The sequence below is a fragment of the Magnolia sinica genome, chromosome 7, assembly GCF_029962835.1.
Source record: "Magnolia sinica isolate HGM2019 chromosome 7, MsV1, whole genome shotgun sequence".
Classification (NCBI taxonomy): domain Eukaryota; kingdom Viridiplantae; phylum Streptophyta; class Magnoliopsida; order Magnoliales; family Magnoliaceae; genus Magnolia; species Magnolia sinica.
In genome coordinates, this window is record NC_080579.1 from 89,564,290 (window position 1) to 89,591,922 (window position 27,633).

At 39.8% G+C, this 27,633-nt stretch overlaps 1 pseudogene; it reads left to right on the forward strand.

Moving 5' to 3' along the window:
* Nucleotides 1–300: 300 nt before the first annotated feature.
* On the forward strand, nucleotides 301–27,402 carry LOC131250706 (peroxidase RIP1-like; annotated as a pseudogene).
* The last annotated feature ends 231 nt before the right edge of the window (nucleotides 27,403–27,633 follow it).

The window sequence follows — 27,633 nt, forward strand, 5'->3', positions numbered from 1 at the left end:
GATGCGCAAATCGGTCCGTCCATATGCTGGGCCCTATTATGGATGTTTTATATCACAAAAATTACACCTATTAGAAAATCTTATCCATCTGATCTGTGGCACTAAAAAAAAAAAACACCCAAATGACATAAAAATCTCAAGAGAAAAATTTCAATACCACCCATCATAAGACTTTTACATATACACTTCATACTCACATACTACTAAAAGCTTAAGTTGAAAGAAGGTTGGTAAGTGATAAGGAAGAACAAGAGAAGCAGCACCAGACCAACACCCCAAGGTGAGCCACCGGCTCGATGAATGTCTCCAGGGTCGGACCCTGGTACAGGTATGCTGAGCCTACTAGATGGTGGAACGGCTGAGAGCCAATGTACTATAACAACTAGAAGTAGAGGCGAGACTACAAGCAAACGCTTGAATTGCTCGACTGCAGTCACCATAATGGCTTCGTAAACAACGTACCATAAGAAACCACATAGGAGTGCGAGCATGGCCCATATGATCAGACGCTGTTCTGAAAAGCCAGAGCTGGTGTTTGGTTTGAATCCTTCCATGGATGATTTGGAAAAGGAGAAAATGAAAGAGGGGTGGGGGTAGCAGTGGAAGTGGATGTGCGTTTGGTTTGCGACTGAGGGATTAAAAGGTGAATGTTTGGTAAGTGGAGTACTTGTGCGTCTCTTATTATATCTTTTAAGTGATGGTGACTCATTTATGTTGGATGTTGATGTAGGGCTTGGTAATTGTGGCCACCCAGATGGTGATTGTATATTGATCGGACTTGAAACCTCCTCGCCGTGTCCATTAGGGCATGTCCGATTTTTAAATTTTTTTTTCGTAGTAAAGGTAGACGGATGGGAAATGGACAATATTTATCACCCCACGGCACCTTTCCCATATTGATTTGACTCTTACTTTCGCCAGTACCAAAACTGAGGATGCTACTAAATATATGTGGGGCCGATGTATGCAAGATTTAAAACCGAGGATGTATGATTGCTACCCTTTATCCATCACGCCTAATGAATTAAGGGCATGAGAAAAAAAAACAAAAAGATACGGTTAAAAGCCTTTTAGGCCCATTGTTTACTTTAGTGTGGGCCACTTAAATGTTAGATTTGTCTTGTTCTTCAGTTCATGTGCCAAAATGTTTTGATGAAATGGATGGGTGACACGGATATGCGGTATACATGATGATGGAGCATACAAATTTATGTCAGTCATTTTGGACAGTTTTTCAAAGCAAAAATATATTTCGTGATTTCCAACGGATGAAATTGTAATAATTGACAATTCATGAGGCGTTTACACTGAATTTGGAAAATCAAACAAGCCCTTAAACTAATGGTTGGAATTGAAAATCGTCAACGGTTCAAATTCAGTAGGCCAAATGAAATGGGACTCTGTGTTGGCGTGGCAAAGTTTTGTGGGCCCTATCATGATCTATGTGTTGTATCCACACCATCTATCCATTTCCCTAGATTATTTTAGGACATGAACCAAAAAATGAGGCATATCCAAAACTCAAGTGATCCACACGATAGAAAGCTACGGGGATGATGATGCCCGATGTTGAAACCTTTCCGTAACTCACCATTATGTTTATTTCCCAACCAACCAGTTAATAAGATCACATAGACCTAGATGAAAGAAAAACACAAATATTAACTTGTTCCAAAACTTTTGTAGCCACTAAGAAGTTTTTAATGATAGACATTTATTTCACGTGATGTGGTCCACTTGAGCTTTAAATTTGCCTCACTTTTTCAGCTTATCCCCTAAAATAATGACAAAATGAATATACAGTGTGCATATAACACTTTCCATGAGATCACTCGTTCTAATACTAATCTCGCCAAAGCATACTTACCTACCCATTTCTTATAGAATCTTGTATGTTAGTGCTGGTAAGATGGCACTAGTAAATGCGGTAAGTAAAAAGTCACGGCCCCTTAAATGCTGGGTCCACAAGTGAGTGGTGATTTAATGACTCCTCGGATAAAAGTTAATACTAAAATTAGGGGCAGCTCCGATGGTTGCGATCATACTAGCAGTAATGCACGGGTCTAACTTACATCATAGTAGGGCCATGGGCGAAGCCACGTCAACACAGCGCCCACCTCCTTACTGTGTTCTACACTACAACTCATATCAAATGTGTGTTTGATGTAGCCACACATGTGTGTGCCAATATGCAAGATCTGAGTGGTTCATTAGGTGGGCCCTAAAAAAAGATAGTGTGGCAAAAATAGGACGGTCTTCTCATCAGGTTGGGGCAGTGTATGAAGCAAATTGATGGACAAAACAAGTTATTTCTGGGCATTCATTTTGTTTCAGATATTGTATTTAAACCTGCTGGTCTCTCGGCTAGATATTTACACAGCGAGGCCCAGCTGATAGACTTCTCTGATATCGCACACGTGCGCCACAATTAGCATGTGCCCTGGTGTAAATATCATGGTTGTATAAGCATGTGGGCTTAGGAAAACTCATCAGATGTTCAGATTGTCAGAGATTTAACGGTCGTGATTTGCATACATATGTGTCACGTGTACGGTAGAGAAGTCACCACCATTTAAGAAAAGATGCTAAAAGAAAGGAAATAATAGCATGCATGTATGCGTGTGTGTTTTTTGTCTCGTTGTGTAACCGGGGGAATATTTTGTCTTGAAAATTCAATATCGCATCTCCCACGTGAGGCCGCGTGGGGGAGCCGGGCCCACCTTGGTTGCAATATACGGTAAGGATGCAACGTCCTACAACGATGGAGTTGTTGGCCGTACAAAATATGGGCTCGAGAGACGAGGCCATCTCTCTGCAGTACACGTGGCAGGGTGACTTATCAAATCCTGGCCGTCCATCTAGTGGCCCATTCTATGGATGGGAAATGGTTCAAATACAAGCTAACAAGATGGTTCCAGCCATCCGATCAGTGGCCTTCATAGAGATGGTAGAAGATGGAGATATTCAATGGTCTAGATTCAGTGCGGGAAAGAGAAGAAAGTGATGGTTGAAATTATCTGGTAGGTGTATTTGGAAAAAATTAGCATGTGTTCGAGTTATGTGGGTCCTACAATGATGTTTGAGTTCCATCCAACCCGTCCATTAGATGTACCAACCCATATCAGCCATAGATTCCAAAATCCAGCATGATAGATGTCAAAGACGAGCCACATCGAAGGTAACAATAGGGGAGATTAGGGAGGGTGTGATGCCCACCATAGAAACTTCCAGATGGAATTACAGCTCGAAGGTGTCGAGCATATGCAATCTGAACCATTCATCAGGTGATACTAACGAGGATAAAGGGACACGCAAGACTTTATCTCATTCCAAAACTCAGGTGGACCAAACATGTATATATAGGTTTTAGATGTGATTGTACATCGCTCTTTTTTCTGTGTCCCATTTGAGTTTTGGATCAGGATAATTCTTGGATGTACGGTGGACATGAGAAGGCACACCAAATGCACGGTTTGGATTCCACATACACAATACGTATGGGCCCACACACCTCAAACGTAAGTTTGTATGTGTGGGATCATTCCGCAGACATTCAGAAGTTTTACAAAATCTTCCAGCTATATCAGGACTAAGGGAATCAACTCATTAAGTTTATTACTGTTCCAAAAGTAGAGGCTGCAATCAAATCAACTTGCCCAAATAGTTTTTGTGCCTAATGGTTTTAATGTCCATTTTTATTATGTTAGTAAGTATTGGAAAAGATATTTGGCATGGTTCAATCAACTTCTTTTAACTCTACTAAAATGCTTAAGCAGCTCAACAATATTTTAATTGTGTCGATCCCTAAAGCTAATAAAACTCAAAACTCCAAACAACTTTCGGTGAATCTTATAATCAACAAGATATAAAAAATTATTTCATAGTCAACAAATTGAAAGGTATCATATTATACCTAGAATCATAGTCAACAAATTGAAAGGTATCATATTATACCTAGAATCATAGCTTTCATTATTAGCTACACCCAATAGGCTTTTATGCTTTTGCTTAGCATCTCCAACAATATCATACTTAGACACTATTTGATTCCAGGTATTCACCTTGATGGAGGCATGTGTAGGATGTGTGCTGAGATTGATTTTAAAAAGGTATTTAACTCTGTTAAGAGGGATTACCTTTATGAAGCCCTCCGTGTCCTTAAATTTCCAGATACTTGGATTAATGGGATCTACGCTACTATGTCCACCCCCTGTATTATTATTATTATTATTAATGGAGAGATTTGGAATTTCATCATTTTTGAGCAAATCATATATTTCAACAGGCTTATTACAACCACTGTGACAAACATTACATGCGTAACTAATTAAATATATCAAAGTTGATTTAGTAATTAAATTCAAACTCATGTAAATATACCATTCATAGCTACTTTTGGATTAAAGCTTAATTCCTAATAGTGTCAATCACAATAGGAGGATTTCAAATCCAGGGCGTCCGAATCCACGCTCCCAAATAGGCCTGATCAAAATCTCAATGGACCACATGACAGGAATAGCTGGGACATTTGATTTTCACCATCCCAACCTTAGTATGGCCAAACCATAATGTTTCCTTCTCATCCAATCTGTTTCTAAGATCACACAACCCTGAATGAAGATAAAACACGAAAAATCAGTTTCATCCAAAAGTTTTAAAAAAATATATAACAGTAGACCTACCGTCCAAACACGTTATTCTGGGGTGGTCCATTTGAGCTTTCAAGTTGGTTTATTTATTGGGTGAAGCCCTGAAATTGACTGCTAACATGAATGGACGGAGTGGATGAAAGTCATAAGTCAAGGTGGGACCAAGTACGCAATCCATTCCAGGCATAACAAGCAATAGAGATGGGCAAATCATGATGATCGGGTGGATATGTCAGCGTGGACCGCACACTAAATCACAGCCATTAATCCACCCACCTGATCTGCACAAGAAGGTCATATGACTGTCCGGATGGAAAATGATCAACATCCAAGTATCATGTGGCCCACAACACGAGATCAACGTCCACATGTAATGTTCACCGTTTAAAACCGTTGAGGACTACAAATTTACCAAAACTATCTTCATGAACCCATTTTCAATCAAAACCTTTGGGCGCCAAACGGGGGAAGATAACAGTTCTTATATATTTTTGCTGCACTTAGAAATTTTCAAATGGCTAACTGCTGCCATTTACCTTTATAAATAATAAATGCACAGTTGCATTGCATTTATAAAGGATTTGGAAAATCAAATATGCCCTAAGTGGCTGTATCAACAGTGAAAAAAAAGAAACTATATTACTTTTAAAAGTTGAAAAGCAATAAAAAATAATTTATAAAAATAAGTTACTTTTTTTAAAAAGCTACTTATTTAAATTTAATAAACAGACTAATTTATTTAGAAAAAAGTTATAACTTAAATAAACAAAATAACTTATTTAGGAAAAATTACTTATTAACTGATGGAAGTTGAAAAAGTTACTTATTTGGTAGTATCCAAATGGGCCCTTGGGCCCTTAAATATTTACTTCTGGTTCAGTCCAGCCTAGGTCCATGCACATCTGGTCACTTGAGGACCAGAAGCCTACTAGTACAGTACGGAGACAGTTGACCAGAGAACATGTGGTGCAGTAAGACTTCAAGACCTAAGCCACTGGATGTGGTTGTTAGGGTTACCAATGGTCTGGATCTTGTTTGCCATGGGGATCAATTGGGTTCAGCCCATTTATGTAATGGGCCTAAAATTTGGTCATGGGCCCAATAGATTTATTTAACGTATGTCGAAATCAGGTCCAACACCATCCACTTAACATCAATCGATCGATCGGGACCAGGGTTCAGTGGGCCCAAACATCTGCCCAGACGCGACTAATGGACCTAAATATCCGGTGTATTCCATCCCTCCTGGTAGCCCAACAGATCAATCAGGCCCGTTTGGTTTCCCAGATATAGGGCTGTCAATCGGCTGGGATCGGGATAAGCACTCCATGATCTGATCATTAAGCCCATGGGCTGAGGTCCGTCTTCATTTTCTGGCCCAAAAATAAACCAGCAGGTCACATGGCTACATTTTCTGCCATTGTGGGCCCCAGCTTGAAATTTTTGGCCACGCTGGCCCAGTGTTCCTAATCTATCTGTTGATAAGGTAGGTCCCATGTGCTCAAAGAAATAGACATTTAGAGAAATGAAACCATCCGTCTGCGAGACCTCCCACTCTGATACCACTTTAATGCAGGATAATTAGCCACTTACCTTAAAATCTTGAATTGTTAGAGAGTAGCGAATCAATCCCTTTAACTCATATCCAAGGCTCCAATCGCATGGGTTAGGACCTTGGCCGAACTTTCTCGTTGGCCCCACTTCACATGGGTTGCACTTCACATGGGCCACCTATCCTGAGTGTGTCCTCGCATCCCACAGGCTACCCCATTTGAGCCTGGTGTGAAAATGCCCTTGCATTATGATCCCAATCTGGACCCTAAAATCAAATGGACAATACACGCTAGTCCGAAGCCCTGCCCACAGCCTAGTGCAAGATTTGGGCTGTTCATTAGGCATGGCCTGGTTAATAAATGGGCTTAACTTTCAACTCTGGGCTTAGTACTTGGGCCTAACATTCAACCCAAGTCCAGCCCAAAAGCCCGATGGCTCATTTGCAACTGTACGGCTACGATTTGATCATTCTTCATACCATCTCTAAATGGGCCTTAATTAAGTCAAGAGAAAAGGAAATATTAATGATGTTTCCACACGAAGATTAATTAATGAACGTCTATTTTCCTCGAGTATGATCAGATGGTTAGATCATCCAATCCATTTTAATTAATGCTGGTGATCCAATGATCTTTACCATCCAATTAATCAATACGAAATGGACAGTCCTTATTTATTATAACAGAAAGGTCCAACCAATGGTCTGGACCACCAGCATGTCAGGCCAACCTTGTGCATCATGGCTAACCAAATTTACCAATCATGGATATTAAAATGAATAGTCCACATTAATTATTATAATAGAAAAGGTCCATAATAGCCATCATTAATTGCCAACCCCTTTCAAAAGCCACTTTGATCTAATGATCCCAGCACCACAAGATTGCTAAGATCCACGCCGCTCATCAGGTGGGCCACAAAAGTTAAAAAAGAAACTTATCAATGTTTCAAAATTTATATACTTGTATGGGCCATCTAATGATCATATTTTATCTTATTGTTAGAGAATGCAATTTACCTGAGCCAAGCGACTGTACGGTGAAAGTGCAGTCGACCAGGAGGTTTGCTAGAATACATCCAGGAGTAGCTGCACCGGGTCCCTTTCAATGATCCGAACCGTTTGTCTTATAGGTCTTAAGGTGGGTACAAGAAAAGAAATTTGAAAAATTGGATATCTGAACTCTTTGATTGTTGAAAGATCAAGGACATCATCCTTGAAAAGAGTTGGCTGATTAGAGTATTGAAACATTCAACATTCCATCTGTTAGACGCAATTCAATCAAACACAAGGCCATACATGTGATTAGGGCATGTATTTGTTGTGTGTGCGCGATTAGGATGTGTGAGTGAGCCAGATTTGTACTCAAGTCATTGTTTAATTGAACGCTAGTGACCCCGTGCTGAGATAACTGAGCAAAACCGGGTTCAAAAATCCAGCTTTTAAATCAATCATTGGTTCTGATCAGCGTAATGTGATTTACGAAAGGGTTGGGGTGAGTTCTCTAATGAATTCCTTTTGCCTTACGCCTTCATCACTCTCTTTTTTTCACTAGTATAAGTAATTAATATTTATCAAAAGAATAGAGATGAATAAGTAACTTAAATGAAGACTAAAGTAGTGTCAATTTTATTAATACTGAAATGCAGCTCATCACAGTCGATATATTATTCGAATAAACTATAGAAATAAGTAAAACTAAAGATAAATACCTAAGAACAGATGATCGATGTAAATAGTCAGCAAGATGTGATTAGAAAGATGATCACCTAAGTAAGAACTCAATTGATTGGGATCCGGCAACTTAGGATTATTGACATTTAATCTAATCTTTCGGTACTGTAGCAATGACGCTTGACAACAATAATTTATGCTAAAATTAGGCTATGCTATGCTACGATAAAAGTAAGGATAGATGTAAAAAGAGATAGATTTGTGTTTGGCATGGGCCTGTATCTCTTCGGCACATGCCCTTTTTATAGGCTTCTGAGAGATGGTGAAAACCCTCACTTTGTTTCTTTGCTGATCTTGGATCCTCCATTTTTTATGGTATGCATTTTGAATAGGAGAGTTTCCACATTTCTGGAGCCGTGTATTTTCAAATCTTTACTTTTACGTAGATGGTCTTCATATTGGAATATTTAAGATCTTGTGTCAAGATTTGGGATCCAATAAGGAGAATCTCTACTGCCGATCCCGGATCTCAAATTGTCATGGCCATTCATGTATATGAATGAACTAATCAGACCACCTCCTGCAAGACTTTGAACTCTCGCTCTCTTCTGATTGTGGTCCTGGTGAGGTCGGACCGCTTGGTGTGTATCTTTTTCTGACTTGGGTCTAATTCACAATTGAATTTCCTTAAATATTGGTCCGATCCTTGAATATTTAAAATCTTCATAATCGTAGCAAGGTCTCCAAATGTCTCTGGGAAGATCTCCCATTTTAGAAAGACTATAAGAGACGACCTTACCGAGTATATCATAACCAGATCTGTGATAGAATTATTTTCCTTGATGGGTCTTTATAATCGTGCTGGGAACATTGTCTCATTAATTGGCTCGATAATCAAGACCATGTGGCATGCAATGTTTCGCTCCCCAAAAGGTACGTAAGGTTTTATGTCATTGCATTAATGATATAATCCGTATCGTCGAAGATAAAATTAGCTAAAGATATCTTTCGGTGTGAGTATGACTTCCACTAGCATTAATTCGCAATGACTTCCACTAGCATTGATTTTGTTATGTCGATACGTGGCGATTTCTTATCGATCCACGTTGGTGTGTTGAAAATGGTTGTGAACGCCATCTAATTCATATTTTCTAGTTATCACCCATCCAAAGTGATGTCCATCATATCAACAGTTTGGGTCAATGAAAAATGACCCCGATCCAAGGATTAAAGTAATGACATATTCAATAGTATTACATCCTATGTATTCTAGATAAACCTCTCACAAAAGGGTGTGGATTGGTTACTACCCCCACCAGGACCTAGCTAGAGATTAGGTGAGACTCATGATTCACCTAAGCCAATATCGTCCTTACCATGGGGCTCACCTTGACGTCCGTATTCTGTATTCACGTTGTCCATCCATTTTTCTAGATCATTTAGGGCATTAACCCAAAAATGAAGCAGATCCAATTATCAAGTGGATCATATCATTGAAAACAATAGAGACTGACCATTAATGGGCCACAAAAGTTTTGGATTAACCTGATATTTGTTTTTACCCTTCATCCATGCTTACGTGACCTTAACAACAGATTGGATGGAAAATAAAAACCATGAAAACATTAAAGGTGCGCTCTAAGAAGTTTTTAATGGTAGGCCATTCCGTCACTACTATTTCCTAGAGTATGGTCCACCTAATAATTGGATCTACTTCATTTTTGTTATGAATGCCCTAAAATGATAGGAAAAAACAAATGGAGAGAGTAGATATAAAATACACACATCAACGTGGGCCTATGGTAAGGGCCACATTCTTGCATAAGTAGGAGTCTCTAGGGCTGTATATGAATCGAGTTAGCTCGATTAGCTTGCTCGACTCGACTCGAAAAAGCTCCAACTCGGTTTGAAACTGAGTTCAAGCCAAGTTGAGCTGATTTTTTTGGCTTGAAAAAAATTTCGAATCGAGTTTGAGCTTAGCCGAGCTCAACTCGACTCAGATCGAACCCCAACTCGAATCAAATTCAGATCAAACCAGTTTAGTGACTCGGTTACTTTGATATTGATGTTGCTCACCAATTTTTTGATGAAATGACCCAACAAAGTGGCGGCTGATGGCAAGGAAGATATGTTTGTGAAACAAATATCCATTTTTCTTGATTTTGATGTTGCCTATAAGGCGTTTGATGGAATATCTGTAAAATCGCTACTGTTGTTTTATAAACAGTGAGAATTTGAAGGTGCAGTCCATGTGTTTGTGAAAATGCCGCAGAGGCAAACTTGGCTCGATCTTGGCTTGAACTCGGCTCGAATTGGCCCGAGCTATTGACTGAACCGAGCCGAGCTGGCTAGTCAGGCTCAAGGACCAAGTCGAGCCAAGTTCGAGCTGTGCCAAGCTCGACTCAGTTCAACTCATGAACACCTCTAGGGGTCTCACTTAATCTATGCCCCACTGTAAACAAATGAACCTATCAGGGCCTCCGTGGGGCCCACCTTGATATATGTGTTTCATCTATTCTGATCCTCCATTAAAAAAAATCATGTTAGGGCATGAGCGAAAAAAGTGAAAAATTGAAGCTAAAGTGGACCACACCACAGGAAACAATGGGGATTAAATACCTACAGTTGAAAACCTCTTTTGGGGCCATGTAAGTTTTGTATCAAGTTGATATTTATATATTCTCTTCATCCGGGTAAACTTATATTTATCTTTTCCATTTATTCAGGTCCATACAAGCTTAAGAAAAATAAACATCACAACGCATCCTACAAAGATTCCAAGAGTGGATATCATTATCACCACTACTTCTTGTTGTGTGGTCTACTCAAGACTTCGATCTCACTTCTTTCAGGCAGATTGAATATTCAAGTGAACCACACCACAAAAAATATTGGAGAATGAACCCCTACTCCTTAAAATCTCTCAGTACCATAGAAGTTTTGGATCAAGATGATATTTATATTTTTCCTCCGTTTAGGTAATATGTAACCTTACTAACGGGCTAGATGGTAAATAAACATCATGGTGTGCCTTAGGAAGGTTTTAGCAGTAGGATCATTGTCACGTGGTCCCCTCTAGCCTTCAATCTACCTCATTTTTAGGCTCATACACCAAAATGATATTTCAAAATGGATGAACGGCTTGGATAAAACACATGTAATGATGGACCTCATAGAGCCCCTAAAAGAACCGCCGTCTCTAGCCCAGTCCTGGTGGGGTAGTACCCAATACCGTCCTTATGACCTGCCGAGGTTCTTTCTTTACAACCGGACGTGTAAAAACCATACGCGTGCGAGATCCAAGCCTTTGATCAGGTGCGTCCCGCAATGAGGTTGCCCTTGCCCAAAAATCAGTAACAACGTCCCCAACATCACACACACACACACACACATATATATATATATATGGAGTGAATGTTACCAGGGATCCCCACCTAATGTGTGGCAGGGATATCACACACGTACGCCACGTCATGTAACGCGTGCTCCATGAATGGTCTCTTATGTAACTCACGCGCGATGTCTCTGCTTTGTCATTTGCATGGGCATTTTGAACATTTCACTCGTGATCTTGAAAGTGGATCCCACTAACACCCCCATCATTACCTTCAAATCCATCCCATGGATATGTCCAGCCAAACGGGTCCTTTGATGCTTATTTTCGGGCGAAGATTCTGAATTCCATCGACATGTTTTCTCGATCGCTGAGTCATCTGTGCCCTTTCGAAGTTTGCAAACCCCTCGCGCGTGTGTAATATAGCTGATGTACACGCTACACATATGTTAGCATGGAACCTGTCTCGTGATCTAAGCCATCCGTCAGGTTCTTTCAACTTTATATATATTTTTCCAAAAATAAATATGGTATACTCAGTAATCCTACCATGATATTGCAAACAAATGAACGAGATTGCAAACTATAGCCCACCTTACCTGTTGATGAAACTGATTCTTGGAACTGAGAATTTATGTAGTCGTGAATTTATGATTGAGGGATTGGATCTCCGGTCTAGCTTCTATGTTGGCACATGTGGGGTGTGAACATGAGATATATTGCACACGCGTATGTGCTTATGCAAGCTCTAAACTTCTTTATTTTATTTTTTATTTCCTTCCCTTGCCGGTCCCAACCGCAATACCTCTCATCGTGCTACTTTTCCTTTTGACCGTCGGATTGAGGCTCATGATGGCCTCACCATCGACGGAATATGACCATGAAGATCATCAGTTCTAAAATCCTATTAATTGAGCCACAAATCATGTTAAAGTAGACGGTCTATATTCATGAGAAAAGAGATTCTCCAAGAGTGAAATATTTCAACCTCATTTTATTTATTCCCCATCCACGGTAAGGCCCATCGTATAAACGGTTTGGATCATTATAACATGGCCCTAGATCCAACAACTACTGTTCGGATGGTTAAAAATGAAAAACATCAAACTGTCCTATTTAAACAAAGTAAGTTCCCACGAATCAATGGACGGAGTGGATTTCTCCGCCGGCATTGATCAGGGGCCCCACCAGTTATGCAAAATCTAGATTTCTCATGCAACGCACAGTCCTCACGGTCGGACGCTGTGGGCCAGTTGCATGATCAAGATTACGTTCGGATGAGTGATCCGGACCGTCCAAATTCTTCCCATGGGGCAACCGACCACCACCAAGAAGGCCGAACGGGTCAGATGGCCAAAACGGATCGGCTATCTGTGCCAAACGCGGGTCAAGCGCGGTTTCGCTGCGCATGGTGTGAAAGTTGCTGCATAAACTCTACCACCGACTCTCTCTGACTGCCCTAACCTTTAGCTATAAAAGGAGAAGAGAAAGGGACGTGAGAAATCATTAGCCGTGGAGGAACGTGTGGAGAGAGAGAGAGAGAGAGAGAGAGAGGGCCGGCCGGCCCTAGAGTTTTTCCCTTCCCTCTTTAGTTGTTTCCTTTTTCTTTAATGCTTTCCTTCATATTTCTTTAGTTAATCATGTCAATGGCTAGCTAAACCTGTTAGCTAGGGCGAAGAGATGAAACTTGTAGCGTGATGGGGTGTTTTCTTTTGCTTTGATTCATGATTGTTAAACCATCTTTGATTTTGGTTTAATTATAAGGAATACCTTTTAGTTTTTAATGATTGGTTGTAACTTAAATTACAATAGATTTGCGATAGCTTTGAATATGTTCTTTTCATTATAGAGATTATGAACTTGGGAAGCCTGTTGTTCACCATCTTCTCATGGACATGGTTGGATGATGGAATCCTTCCTAACGTTCATAACTCTCTTAGATTGGTTGTGGTTAAATTCTATTGTTTGCTTTGTCTCATGGGCATGGTTTTGTGATGGAATCCATTCTATTTCTCATACCTTTCTTCCATTGAAAACTAGATCAAAGAAAGTTTATAGTTGATTTTTAATGACATATCTTCCAACTGGATGAAAATAGGACTCTGATTCAAGTTGTGTTCGTGAATCAAGTATAGATCTCCCTGATCTCTATAAGTGGATCCTTGGAAACCCTAATTTTCCATCTTTAAATTTTACAAGTTTTAGTTAAAGTAATTAACCATTATTTTCTTAAAATTTTTTGATTTAGATTACATCTTCTTCTAGTTCTAGTCTTAGTTACTTTCAAAATACGTACAAGGTTCAGTTCCTGTGGATTCGACCTCGGTCTTATTGAGATTATTACTGCAATTGTAACCCTATACTTGGGGTGGTGAACACGGACCAGTTCGAGCCAAGTTTGAACTCTAACTTTCAAGCCGAGTTCAAGCTCCAACTTCCGAGCCGAGTTCGAGTTGAACAAGCAGAGAGAGGGGCAACAGGGAGTTGGTCAGGCGGGATGACTAGATGAGTATAGAGAGGGAGAGGGAGAGAGAAAGTGAGAGTATGGAGCTGGTCGGGTGGGATGACTGGACGAGTAAAGAGAGAGGGAGGCAGGGAGCTGGTCGGGCGACGGGCAGGTTCTTTTTTCAAACAAAAGGGGAAAATGGAAAGTGGGTAGACGCCAGGATTTTTTTAAAAAACTTTTTATACCTACATAACTGAGTCAATCCGAGTCTAGCTAGGTTCGAGCTACATATCGAATCGAGTCGAGTCAAGCTGGGGCCAGCTCGAACTCATTTTCGAGCTATAAAAACCGACTCAACTCGGATCGAACTCAGCTTCGAATCGAGCCAATTTGAGCTTTTTCAAGCCAAGTCGAGCAAGTTGACCGAGCTAGCTCGGTTCATGTACACCTATCGTTGATGCCTAAAACATTACATGAGTCTAATGCTTAGGAAAAGGTTGATAAACATTATTGCAAAAAGGTGTTTAAAGCATGTGATGTTGTTCTAGTTCACTTGTATAAGGAGAAATTTTTGACCAGGATATATAATAAGTTGATGAATAAGAAAATCGATCTTGTTCTGATACTCAAGAAAATCAATGATATCGCTTATATTATTGATTTTCCCAGGGGCATAGAGTTAGCACAAACTTTCCATGTGGCAGACTTGTAAGAATATCATGAGTTAAGTTTCTTGAATAACTCGAGGATGAGTATTTTCCAAGTGGAAGGGAGTGATGAAGGATGTGGCACCGATACATTCCTAGCGTGATTGGACCAAAAAAGGTGAACCGTAAATCAGCCATAACTTTTGATCCTAGTATCGTTACGGGACACACTACCTATCAATTTGTACTGTAACGGGCCATTTAGGGTGAACTGACTCACATAGTGGGTTGCATCAGTCCGTTTCATGAGAAACTATGCTTCCATCTCAAAATAGGATTTTATGAAAATTTTACTATTTTTAGTAATTCCGATTTTTGTAGTATTTCATTTTTTTATATAGAATTTTATATTTCCATCTTTTTTATAAATTACTTATGATCGGGCTAGGACTCCTTGAGCAAAATTTATATAAAATTTTTATTTTTAGAAATTAGGATTTAGAAATGTTTTTTTTTAATTAGGAGTTTTACTAGGGTTAAAATTGACTATTTTTGGTAATTACAAAATTTGGTTTATTTTTTATTTATTAATGATGTAATTGAGAAATTAAACATTATTCAATAAAAATATTTGAGTTTTATCTCACCATTAAAATTGAGGTGTAATGTCCGTTACCCCGTGATGTTCCAAAAAACAGGGGTCTTCTTCAAGGAAAGAAAGAAAAAGAAAAATAGAAGAGAAGAGAAGAGAAGATAAAGGTCTAAGGCGTACCTAATTCTTCTTCTTCTTCTCATCTCCATCAGCCGACCAAAATCTGAGAACCATCTCTCTCTGCTAACGTTTTGAGCACAGAGCCATGCACATCTCTCCCCACTAGGGTTTCGAGCACAGAGCCTATGCATCTCTCTTTCCATTTGAAATCGCAAATAAGTTTAAGAGCCCCTCCTCTCTCTCTTTTCATTCCAAAGAGGCTACGTGGCTTATTTCCACCAAAGTTTTTTTTTTTTAATAAAAGGTCCATGTGTTGCGTGCTGCCCTACTCTGTGGACCACACCATCGGAAACAATGGTTATAGAATGCTCACCATTAAAATTTTCTTAGGGTCCACTGTAATGTTTATTTGCCATCTAACCTATTAATTGGGTCACACTGACGTGGATGAAGGGAAAACACACGTGTCGGCTTGATCTGAAACTTTTCTAGCCCCCAATAAGTTTTTATTGGTGGACGTTCAATCATTGTTGTTTCTTATGGTGCGGTCCACTTGAGGTTTGGATCTACCTCATTTTGTCTCATGCCATAAAATGAGGTGGAAAATGGATGGACGGCATGGATAAAATACATGCATCAATGTGGGGCCCACATTCAAGGCCTCACCTAATTAGACTCGAATGGCATGGTGCAGCACTACCAACCTGGGTGGTGTGATGACGTGCCAAAGTTCCATGGCCCCACCATGATGCATGTGTTATATCCAACTGCTCCATCCACTTTTCCAGATCATTTTAGGGCATCAGCCTAAAATTGAAGTAGATCCAAAGCTCAAGTGGACCACGGAAAAAAAAAAAGAAAAAGAAAAATAAAAAACAATGGGTATTGTTCACCTACAATCGAAATCTTTTAGGGATCCCCAAGAAGTTAGGAATCACGCAGATATTTGTGATTTCCGTGCATCTGGGGTGGTGTGACCTTAAGAATAGGTTTGATGGCAAATAAACATCATGGTGGGCCCTAGGAAGGTTGCAACGGTAGGCATCCTTATCCCCACTGGTTTACGTGGTGTGGTTTACTTGAGCTTTGGATCTGCCTCATTTTTGGGTTCATGCCTAAAATTATTTGGCAAAATGGATGGACAGTGTGGATATAACACATACATCACGGTGGGTCTCACAAAACTTTGACACTTGTGTGCTACACTTCACAATCCGAGTCCCACCTAATTCGGGCCCTTAAAAAATTGTACATGAGACATGTATTAACTTAAAATTTACCGATAAAATCATGAGACTGCAGTTGCTAAGTCACAATGCCAAAATCAATTTGTTTGAATAGTTTTAATTATTAATTTGTGGACACTTATTTTCTAAAATTGGGCCATCATTATTCACTATCCAATAAATGTCCACCAACTCATAAGTGGGATAAGTGCTAATAAATTGCATGAATTTGATCATGCTAATTTGGGACATCGATTGGTCCGCCAAGTCAACCCCAAATTGGCAACACCATCTACTTGAATGTTATTTCATTTTTTTAAAAGAACTATTAGGAGAAATGATATCAAATTATTAAGTATATAAATTATATAATAGGCCACAAAAGTCTTTGGACTCTGTATGTTGAAATAAAATGTATGTGAGTCGTCGTGATATATGCAATACTCCAATACTCTAAATAATAGTAAAACCTATAATTATTAGATGTTCTGGAATTACATTCATTCTAATAAATTTATCATTAATATTATATACTTAGAAAATTAAATATAAAAGGTTTGCAACCCATCCTAAGTTCACAGGTTCATAAATTCATCAGACACTCCGACACACATTCTCACCAAAGAGTGGAGCGTTGTACCACCATAAGCATGTTCATCATAAAAAAGGAATCCATATTTGGAATATTTACAATTTTCTAGATTTTTTGGATATTTTCAAGAATTTTTCAAGCAAAATAAATCCCTTCCCCCCCTATTGGCCATTACGCTGACACTCCATATCCGTAACAGTCACCACTGTTACCAATATGGAACACCTTGTTTGGCTTGAGGTTAGCTTCACTTGATTTTGAATTGTTTGGGTTAGCATTTTTCAAAGTTGTGATTTTGTTTGGCCGGAACTAGCTTAAAGAGGATTGCATCACTCCATGGAAATCAATCTAGGCAAGGGCTCTATTGGGCCCACCATGATGTGTGAGTTTTATTAACACTGTTTATCAATTTTTTAAAAGATATTTTAGGATATGAATCCCAAAATAAGGTAAATTCAAGGCTCAAGTGAACCACACCATTATGTATGGGTTTTTCCACGCTATCCATCCATTTTTTCATATCATTTTAGGATATGAACCCAAAAATAAGGTGGAACCAAGGCCCACGTACGTGGACCACATACCTGGGATTGAACATCCACCCTTAAAAACTTCTTGGGAGCCACAGAAGTTTTAGATCGAGCTGATATTTTTGTTTTCACTTCATACAGGTCTACATGATCTTATGAAACAGTTGGATGGTAAATAAACATCACGGTGGCCCCTAGGAAGGTTTCAACAGTTTGTTATTGTCACTAAGCAAACTGCTGCTTAGTGTGGTGTGGTCCACTTGAGCATATTATCAGCCTCATTTTGGGCTCATAATGTGAAATGATTTGGAAAAATTGATGGACGGCATAGATAAAACTCATATATTACACGGTGGGCACCGTAGAGCTCCTGTCTAGACGGATTATCGGAAAGGCCGGGGATAAACGTGATCTGCTTCCGGCCCGGCCGGTTCATTGTCAACCCTACATTTACTCTCACCCAGTCTTTTCAGATAAGTTGCACCTGCTCTAACCAAGTATCATTTAACACGCAGGCACACCGGCCAAAATGTAACACACGTGTGAAATCTCATCTTTCCAGCAGGTCGGCCATTCCACACCTAGGATGAGCGCTATACAAAACAAATGGGCGGCTAGAAAAGAAAAAAAAAATGTTATAAGCCTCGGTTCTTTCGTACCTTGTGGCCCACCTGAGGAGAGAAACGAGCCAGACCTTTGTAGTAGTAGGTACGATTACTTCAACCTGATTGAAAGCTCATACATGCCACGTATTCCATATTGGCTCGTAAAGATAGGCAAGGCTCCCCACGCATGTCTTTCATAGTTTGATAAAGTCAAGTAGTAGAAATGAATAGAAAATGCTTTATGTTAGGATCACTGCAATCCCACCTTAAGTAATGAGACTGTCAATATGTGGACCGTCATTTTCTCACTTTAATTAATGACATTTGGTTTTTAATTAAGATTAAAAAGAGTCTAATCAAAACTATATATAAACACACCCTTCAATACACCATGCATCCATATAATCTAGGAACCATTGGGTCCATCGGGTTGTAGTCGTCGCCATGTCTGTTCAGTACTGATCGCTCTTCTTCGTAGCCTTCATTGCGGTCGTTGCCACTGCGTTCCATGCAAGTGCACAACTGGACCCTGAATTCTATGACAAGGTGTGCCCACAGGCATTGCCGACTATCAAAGCAGTTGTCGAGGAGGCGGTTGCACGTGCAAAACGCATGGGCGCGTTGTTACTCCGTCTGCACATCCATGACTGCTTCGCCACTGTAAGATTGGACCATGGCCCAAATTACTTGAAGCACCCACATCACATTGTTCTTAATAGGTTTGTGGTTACATGGTTTTTTGGTCGAACTGAATCATTTAGTCCTGAGTTGAGCCACCACTCGCTCAAGTCAAGGTGTGATTCGTCTGAGTTGGGCTGGATCAGGGCTATTTGCACTATTGACTTGTGGGGTCAAGTTAGACAGTGCAATTTGACTCAGACAAGTTGTCAATCCAGAGCTGTCGATGGGCCAGCCCTGGGGTGGGTTTGGACCCAGATCTTGAGCTGGTCAGCTGAGCCTGTCGGCCTTACACATACAACTTATAAATGTCTTGGTTTAGATAAAATGACCAAACTATCCTTCCTTTGAGGCCATGGACATTGTTGGTTCTTGGTGATTTTGACTGTGTAGAGGTGTCATCACACACTTATATCTAATAATCTTTGTTGGTTATCAAGATCTCATACGTGTGGGATATGGCCCACGAGTATAAGATCTAGGCCATTCTTTTCTGGGCCTACCATGAATATGCCATACTTCAGATTCCAGAAATTTTACTGGTCAGATGATTGGAAAAAATTGGAAATAGACAGTCATTTAAAAAGACCAACCAACAGTTGACATTCAACCATAGAAAACCCACCAATCAGATGCCACGATCATCTGAGAGCTGTGACTATTGGCTTGGAGCATATCAATGGTAGAGCTTATCAAATCAACAATCAGGATGTCGTGGATGTGTTCCCTATGTAAGGAGATATTGTAGGCACAATATCACACGCTCGCATTATTGTTATACTCTATAAGAAGTATTTTATTGCTGTGATTTTTTGTTAATTATATGTGGTTTGGATGTAGGGATGTGATGGGTCCATTCTCTTAGATGACACTCCGACGTTCACTGGTGAGAAGACAGCGTTGCCGAACTTAATTAAACCCCGTTAGGGGCTTCGATGTCATCAACGAAATCAAGGTTGCTGTGGACTCGGCCTACTATGGGAGCATTGTAAGAACTCTATTTAGTGGGCCTTACTGATCAATGGTCTGGATTGTCATTCAGTTGGACTGGATGATTGATTAGACCAGTGGGCCCCACTTTAGGTGATGCGCTGCGCAGTTTATCTACACAGCTTTTACGTACTAGGGATGGAATGCTATGGCTGTTTACGCAGACAACAGTTTGAGTCGAACTAGGACACAACAATGTGGAGCGTAGGAGAGAGAGTTGTGATGGGTTTCAAACTCTCTCTCCACAGACTCTATATTAGAGAGTTGGGTCCCTGATCCCACACCATAGCAAAATTCGAGTCCCATCTATTGTATTGCAGAAAGGGTGTGAAGGAGAGGAAGATCCTAAGCTCTAGAGGAATTCTGGTATTCTTATCCGGCTTCCAAGGCGGCGTCTTAGCTATGTAAGCTATTTGAATCTCTGATCGCCATGTCCCATGCATAGACAGATCCGTGGGCTTATTCCGCATATAGATTAAGTTCCACAGTTGGTATCAAAGCCATCTATGCAAAGGCATGGATGATCAGATTTCATCTATTTCATATTCAGATTCGAATTAGGGATTTTATATTCAAAACCCATATAGATAATCAAGGTTTATTTCATCCCAAATTCGAAACTGTATTAATGTTTAGGGATTTTAATCCCAAATCCAATATTGGAAAGTTCAGTCTCATAAACCCCAAAAATTCAGCTAAGATTAGGGATTTGGAGTCCCTGTATTCAACAGATAATTAGGGTTTTCGATTTCGAATCCCTAAATCCAATTAAACTAGGGATTTTAGATTCGAACCCCTAAATACAAACATCCAATTGGGGTTTTTTAATCCAGTAATTAGGGATTTGAACTCCAAATACAGAATCCAGAGTTAGGGATTTCGAATCCCCAAATGCACATTTAGGGATTTCGAATCCCAAATCCCAAATTGGGGACTTCAAATCAATACCTCAAATCCAGATCCAGATTAATTAGGGATTTTTTGAAATCCTCGAATCAAGTAATCTGATTAGGGATTCAGCATCCAGAACCAGCAATTAGGAATTCTGAAATCCCTGAATTGAAGTTTCTTTTTTCTTTTGCCCTTACCCGCGATTTTAAGTGTCGTCAGCCATCCGGAATTGCAAACGAAGGCAATGGCATGTAATCTTCCGGAATTGCAGACGAAGGCAATTGCAGACGAAGGAGGATCGCATACAGTTGCGTTCACATTTTCATGTGTAAGGTAACGAAAACACAGATGATTATTGTATGGCAGTCAAGTGAATAAGTGGAGTAAATGGTGTAGGTAATGTAAAACTGAAAGACTCATCTCACCCACAGGTGTTGAGTGTCTCAGATTTACATCACCGACATTACTTAGCTTCATGTTCAGGAGGATCACTAACATGTTATTATTACCTCCCACTAGAGGAATGATGATGATGTAACAGGTTCTCACCATGATGTGATGGTTGGGCCCATCTTCATCTTGGATGATTCAGTTGATGTCTCTCTTAACAACTGAATTGATTTAATTTGCTTGATATTCTTTGTTTACATTCACTAAATTACTTTGTAAAATTATGTACTAATTTGAGTATAAATGCATCTCTTTTATTTCAGTCTCAATTCCAACTAATTAAAATCAAGTCCCTGCTCTTAATGGATCTAATTACGCTCAATGGAAGAATGACATTAAAGTTGTACTGGGCTATCTTCAATTAGATCTTGCCTTGATAACACTAGAACCGCCAAAGCCATCTGATAATGCCACTGAAGCTGAATATAATCGATGGGTTGCATGGTTTAGATCAAATGATACATGCCTGAAAGTCATTAAGTATTCAATTTCTGAATTGATGAAGGGTGTCATGCCTGAAACAGATAAGGCCAAAGTTTTCCTAATTGAAATGGTAAAACGATTCAAGAAATCTGATAAATCTGAAGTAGGCATTCTTCTGAATAAATTGACTCGCTCGTCCTACGATGGAAAAAGCAACATCCGTGAATACATTGTAGAACAGATCGAAGTTGTTTATAAGATTCGTACTCTAGGGCTTGTACTTACTGATGATCAACTGATTCATTTGATCATGAACAACCTACCTCCCCAATTCGGCACGTTCTTGGTAAACTATAACACTCTTAAGGACATATGAACATTGGATGAACTCATCACTCAGTGCGTTCAAGAAGAAGACAGGATCAGGTAGATGGTTAAAGTTTAAAATGTTAATATGGTGACCTCCAGTCATAGACATGGGCAAGAGAATAAAGGTAAAAGGAAAATGAAACAAGGTTCTAATAATAGATTCTTTGGTCCTCCATCTGGAAATCATGGGAATCAATCTGTAAATAGATCTAAACGCAAACGGGTTAAAGGTAAACCGTGCTTCTTTTGTAAAAAGGTGGGTCATGTAAAGAAAGATTGCGAAGGTTTTCAGAATTGGCTTATAAAGAAAGGTAATCATTCTGTTCTTGTCTGTTTTGAATCTAATCTGACCGATGTGTCAGTGGATTCCTTGTGGATAGATTCAGGAACTACTATTCACATATGCACTTCTATGCAAGAATTACTATAGGCCAGGCCACCAACTGATGCGGAGCGCTCAGTATACGAAGGCAATAGGAGTGTATAGGCTTAAGTTAAAGTCTGGTCATTTTTTGAATTTAGTAAATACATTCTGTGTGCTGTCTATAAAGCGCAATTTAGTTTTAATTTCCTTTTTGGATAAGTTCGGATATTCGTTCCACTTTGGAAATAAAAGTTTTAGTATTTACTTTAATTCGATTAAAGTTGGAACCGGCTCTATAGTAAACAACTTATACCAGTTAGACTTGATTGCCTCTCACGTCTATAATATTAATACCTTACATGGAAATAAAGTGAGATCCAAGTGAAGACTAGACTATGAGAATTCCTCCATGCTGTGGCACAGGAGGCTATGCCATATATCTCGTGAGAGATTGGACAGGCTTGTGTGAGAAGGAATTTTGTATTCTCTAGACTTCTCTGACTATAAAGTATGCATTGATTACATAAAAGGAAAACATACTAGAACTAGAAAGAAATGTGCAACCATGAGTGTAGGTCTATTAGAGGTGATACATACAGACATTTGTGGACCATTCCCTATAGCATCATGGAGTGGACATAAATATTTTATTACCTTTATAGATGACTACTCTCGCTTCGGGTACCTATACCTTATTAATGAGAAATCAGATGCCCTAGATGCTTTTAAAATCTATAAGGCCGAAGTTGAAAATTAACTCGATAAGAGAATTAAAGTTGTCAGATCTGACCATGGTGGTGAATACTATAGCAGATATGACGAATCAGGACACAATCCAGGGCCATTTGCTAAATACTTGTAGGATTATGACATTGTTGTTCAGTAACTATACCTGGTACTCCAGAGCAGAATGGAGTGGCTGAGAGACGCAATCGTACCCTTATGGATATGGTGCGAAGCATGGTCAGCAATTCGACATTACCAGAATCCCTGTGGGGTGATGCGATCAAAACTGCAGTTCATATACTAAACAGGGTTCCCAACAAAGCAGTAAGCAAAACTCCTTTTGAGTTGTGAAATGGGAGAAAACCAAGTCTCCGATATCTACATATTTGGGGTTGTCCTGCTGAGGCCAAAGTTTATAACCCGCATGAAAAGAAGCTTGATCTTAGAACCGTAAGTTGTTTCTTCATTGGATACCAAGAAAGATCAAAAGGTTATCGATTCTACTGTCCTTTCCACTCCATTAGGATTGTTGAGACTGAGAATGCCAGATTCATTGAAGACACTGAAAACAGTGGGAGCACGAACATAAGAAATTTTGTATTTGAGGAACAAAGGACTGTGACTCCAGTCATAGTCAATCATAGTCGATTCTGCAGTCACTGTAGAGCACCACGTAGAACCTCATATACAAATCACTGATGAGGAAAATCAAGATCAGACCCAACAAGCTGAACTATTGAGAAGATCTGAAAGAGAGAGAAGACTTGTAAATCGAGACAATTACATCGTATACTTATAGGAGCATGACTTTAACATAGGGGTGGAAAAAGATCCTGAATCCTTTACACAAGTCAAACAAAGTGCTGATCCTTCTCGTTGGTTTGATGCCATGAAAGATGAGTTGAAATCCATGCAGGACAATAAAGTATGAGATCTTGTAGAGTTACCCACTGGAATAAGGTCGATTGGTTGTAAATGGATACTTAAAATCAAACCAGACTCTAAAGGTAATGTCAAACGATATAAAGCCAAACTTGTTGCCAAGGGTTTTAACCAATGTGAGGGCATTGGCTTTAAGGAGACTTTCTCACCAGTATCCAAGAAAGACTCATTCAGGATTATAATGGCTCTTGTAGCTCATATGGGTTTAGAGTTACATCAGATGGATGTAAAGACTGCATTTCTCAATGGGGATCTGAATGAGAATGTGTATATGTTGCAGCCTGAAGGTTTTGTAGCTACTGGCTCAGAACATTTGGTTTACAAACTTAAGAAGTCTATCTATGGGTTGAAACAGGCATCGCGACAGTAGTACCTTAAGTTTCATGAAGTAATTTTCTCATATGGTTTTGTAGAAAACACTGCAGATGAATGCATCTACATTAAAACCAGTGGGAGTAAGTTCGTTATGATGATTTTGTATGTTGATGACATTCTATTGGCTAGCAGTGATACCGGGATGTTGAGTGGCACCAAGAAATTTTTATCTCAAAGATTTGAAATGAAAGAGCTTGGTGAAGCTTCTTACGTCATCGACATTGAGATTCGCCGTGATAAAACACTTGGACTGCTCAGCCTGTCACAGAGGGCCTTTATTACTAGGGTACTCGAAAGGTATGGCATGCAAAATTGTGCTTCAGGAGAGTCGCCCATTATGAAGGGCGATAAATTTGGTCTATTTCAGTGTCCAAAGAATGATTTAGAAAAGAATCGAATGAAAGAATTTCCGTACGCATCAGTAGTAGGGAGCATCATATATGCTCAAGTTTGTACACGACCGGACATTGCCTTTATCACTGGAATGTTGGAAAGATATCAATCTAATCCAGGAATGCAATATTTGATAGCTGCGAAGAAAGTATTACGGTATCTTCAGAGAATGAAAGACTTCGGACTCACATACAGGAGGTCTGATCAGTTGGAGTTGATCGGATATTCAGACGCAGACTTCGCAGGCTGCATTGACACTAAGAAGTCTACTTCAGGATACATCTTCATGATAGTGGGAGGAGTTGTGTCATGGAAAAGCGTGAAACAATCTACCACAGCCTCATCCACTATGAAAACTGAATTTATTGCCTACCATAAGGCATCTAATAAGGCATTATGGTCACAGAGTTTCTTCTCAGGTTTGCGGGTACTGGAGCATATCTCGAAACCATTGAGAACATTTTGCGATAATTCAGCTGCTATTTCCTTCTCTAGTAACAACAAACATTCGTCAAGGTCGAGGCTTATTGACATCAAGTATCTTGTTGCAAAGGAAAGGGTTCAGAATCATCAAGTGTCCGTGAAATTCTCGGCACTAAGCAGATGATTGTAGATCCGCTCACTAAAGGGCTCCCTATCACGCCATTTCAGGAGCATGTAACATCCATAGGAGTCATTGATCCCACAGATGTTTTCAGTTAGTGGGAGTTGAGTGTATTTTGATTTTCACAGATACTTAGAGATCTCGCTTTATACAGTTTGTTTGGATGATTTTGATATAAAGATTTATTTCTGCTCCTCTATATATATGTGCAAATTTTGAGTAAGTAGAACTACAGTCGTGTTTCGTCGGAGACATGTAAAAGCTTCAGGACCTCTTAAGGATAGACAAATATAGTCGCACTAAAGTGTGTAATCCTTATGCCACATTTCCTACTTCATGATCTATATTGTTAAGATTGAAAGTAGTTGTGATCGCGCTTAGTCTCACTTCGCCTAAATTAAATGTTGTGATGACTACCGCGTTTCGATACTGACAGTCTTAATAGACCAGATTGAATAACATTACTCATATTGTCCAACTATTTCATTGGTTAACCATTTGGATATTTTCTTAAAAGATCAAAACTTGTTTTCAAAATTATTCTATATGACTATCATTAACGTTGCTCAATGAGGCCCAAGTGGGAGAATGTAAGAACTCTATTTAGTGGGCCTTACTGATCAACGGTCTGGATTGTTATTCAGTTGGACTAGATGATTGAGTAGACCAGTGGGCCCCACTTCAGGTGATGCGCTTCACAGTCTATCTGCGCAGCTTTTGCATACTAGGGCTGGAATGCTATGACTGTTTACGCAGACAGCAGTTTGAGTCGAACTAGGACACAACAATGTGGAGCATGGAAAAAAGAGTTGTGATGGGTTTCAAACTCTCTCTTCACAGACTCTATATTAGAGAGCTGGGTCCTCGATCCTACACCACAGCAGAATTCGAGTCCCATCTATTGTATTGCAAAAAGGGTATGAAGGAGAGGAAGATCCTAAACTCTATAGGAATTCTGGTATTCTGGTATTCTTATCCGGCTTCCATGGCGGCATCTCAGCTAGGTAAGCTATCTGAATCCCTGATCGCCATGTCCCATGCACAGACAGATCCGTGGGCCTATTCCGCATATAGATTAAGTCCCACAAGCGTTGTATCATGTGCCGGTATCTTGGCCATCATAGCTCGTGACTCCGTCGTTGCGGTGAGTCGCTCGATCAACCATGCGGCCCGCCCAGCTTCGATCAATTATTTTTGCTAATTATCATTTATAAGCATATATTATTAGTTAGGGTGAAAGGCACCCATAATTTTTCTCAGAAAAATGAGTTGTATGGGACACATAGACAGTCAATCATCCATCTGGACCATCCATTTCGATGGACCTACTCAGCCAAAATCTTAGTTATTGTATGATCCTAACCATCCAATCGATGCTTGCAAAATGATAGCTAGATAAGTTATAACAAGCAAGCTCCTATAATAAAACGATGGCTAGATAAGTGACTCAGCTCGAAATCCAGTCGAATTGAGCTGACTCATCCGAGTTTTGAGTCGATTCACTGAGTTTTAGAACTCTGGTATCAAGATCACTCCCCCCACATCTAAGTCGTATCTTACATGTATAAATACACATTTTTTCCTCTACTAAGATAGTATTTCCTCATAATCATCCTGCAGCTGGGAGGCCAAACGTACATTGTACCGTTGGGCCGAAGAGACTCGAGAACCACCAGCAAGGACGAAGCAAACACCCACATCCCAGTGCCGTTCTTCAACTTCTCGGTGCTCCTCTCCAACTTCCAATCACATGGGCTGACACTCGAGGACCTCGTCATCCTATCTGGGGCCCACACGATCGGCCTGGCCCGGTGCACGAATTTCCGCAGCCACATCTACAATGACACCGATATCGACCCCGCCTTCGCTGCCTCATTGCAGATCCAGTGCCCGGTGACCGGAGGCGACAACAACACCACGCCGTTGGATGCTACGATAACGTTGTTCGACACTGTATACTACAGTGGGCTGTTGTATAGGAAGGGGTTACTACATTCCGATCAAGAGCTTTTCGAGGTGATGGGAGTGCAAGTGATGGCCTGGTGAGTTACTACAGTGCTAACCCAACTGCATTTTGGGCTGACTTTGGTGTGTCCATGGGCAAAATGTGAAAATTGAACCTCCTTACTGGGTCTGATGGAGAGATTCATTTAAACTGTAGGAGGGTGAATTAAGGCCATTCATCAAGTGGGCCACTATGGTTCTTTGGTTTGTTTGTTATTTGATGCACTTTTTTTTTTTGGTAAACTATGTGTTGGGATGTATGCATTTATTTGTTGAAATGCATACTTTATTTTAAATAAATTATATATATTTTCTGCATTAATATTTTATTTATTGCTCACTTTTATTGTGCATACATGGAAAGGATATGATCAAGGCATTGTGGAAGTCTATCTGCTCTTAAAGAATGATTTTATTTGGGTGCGGGATGAATGGTCTGGTACATTGGGTTGCACTG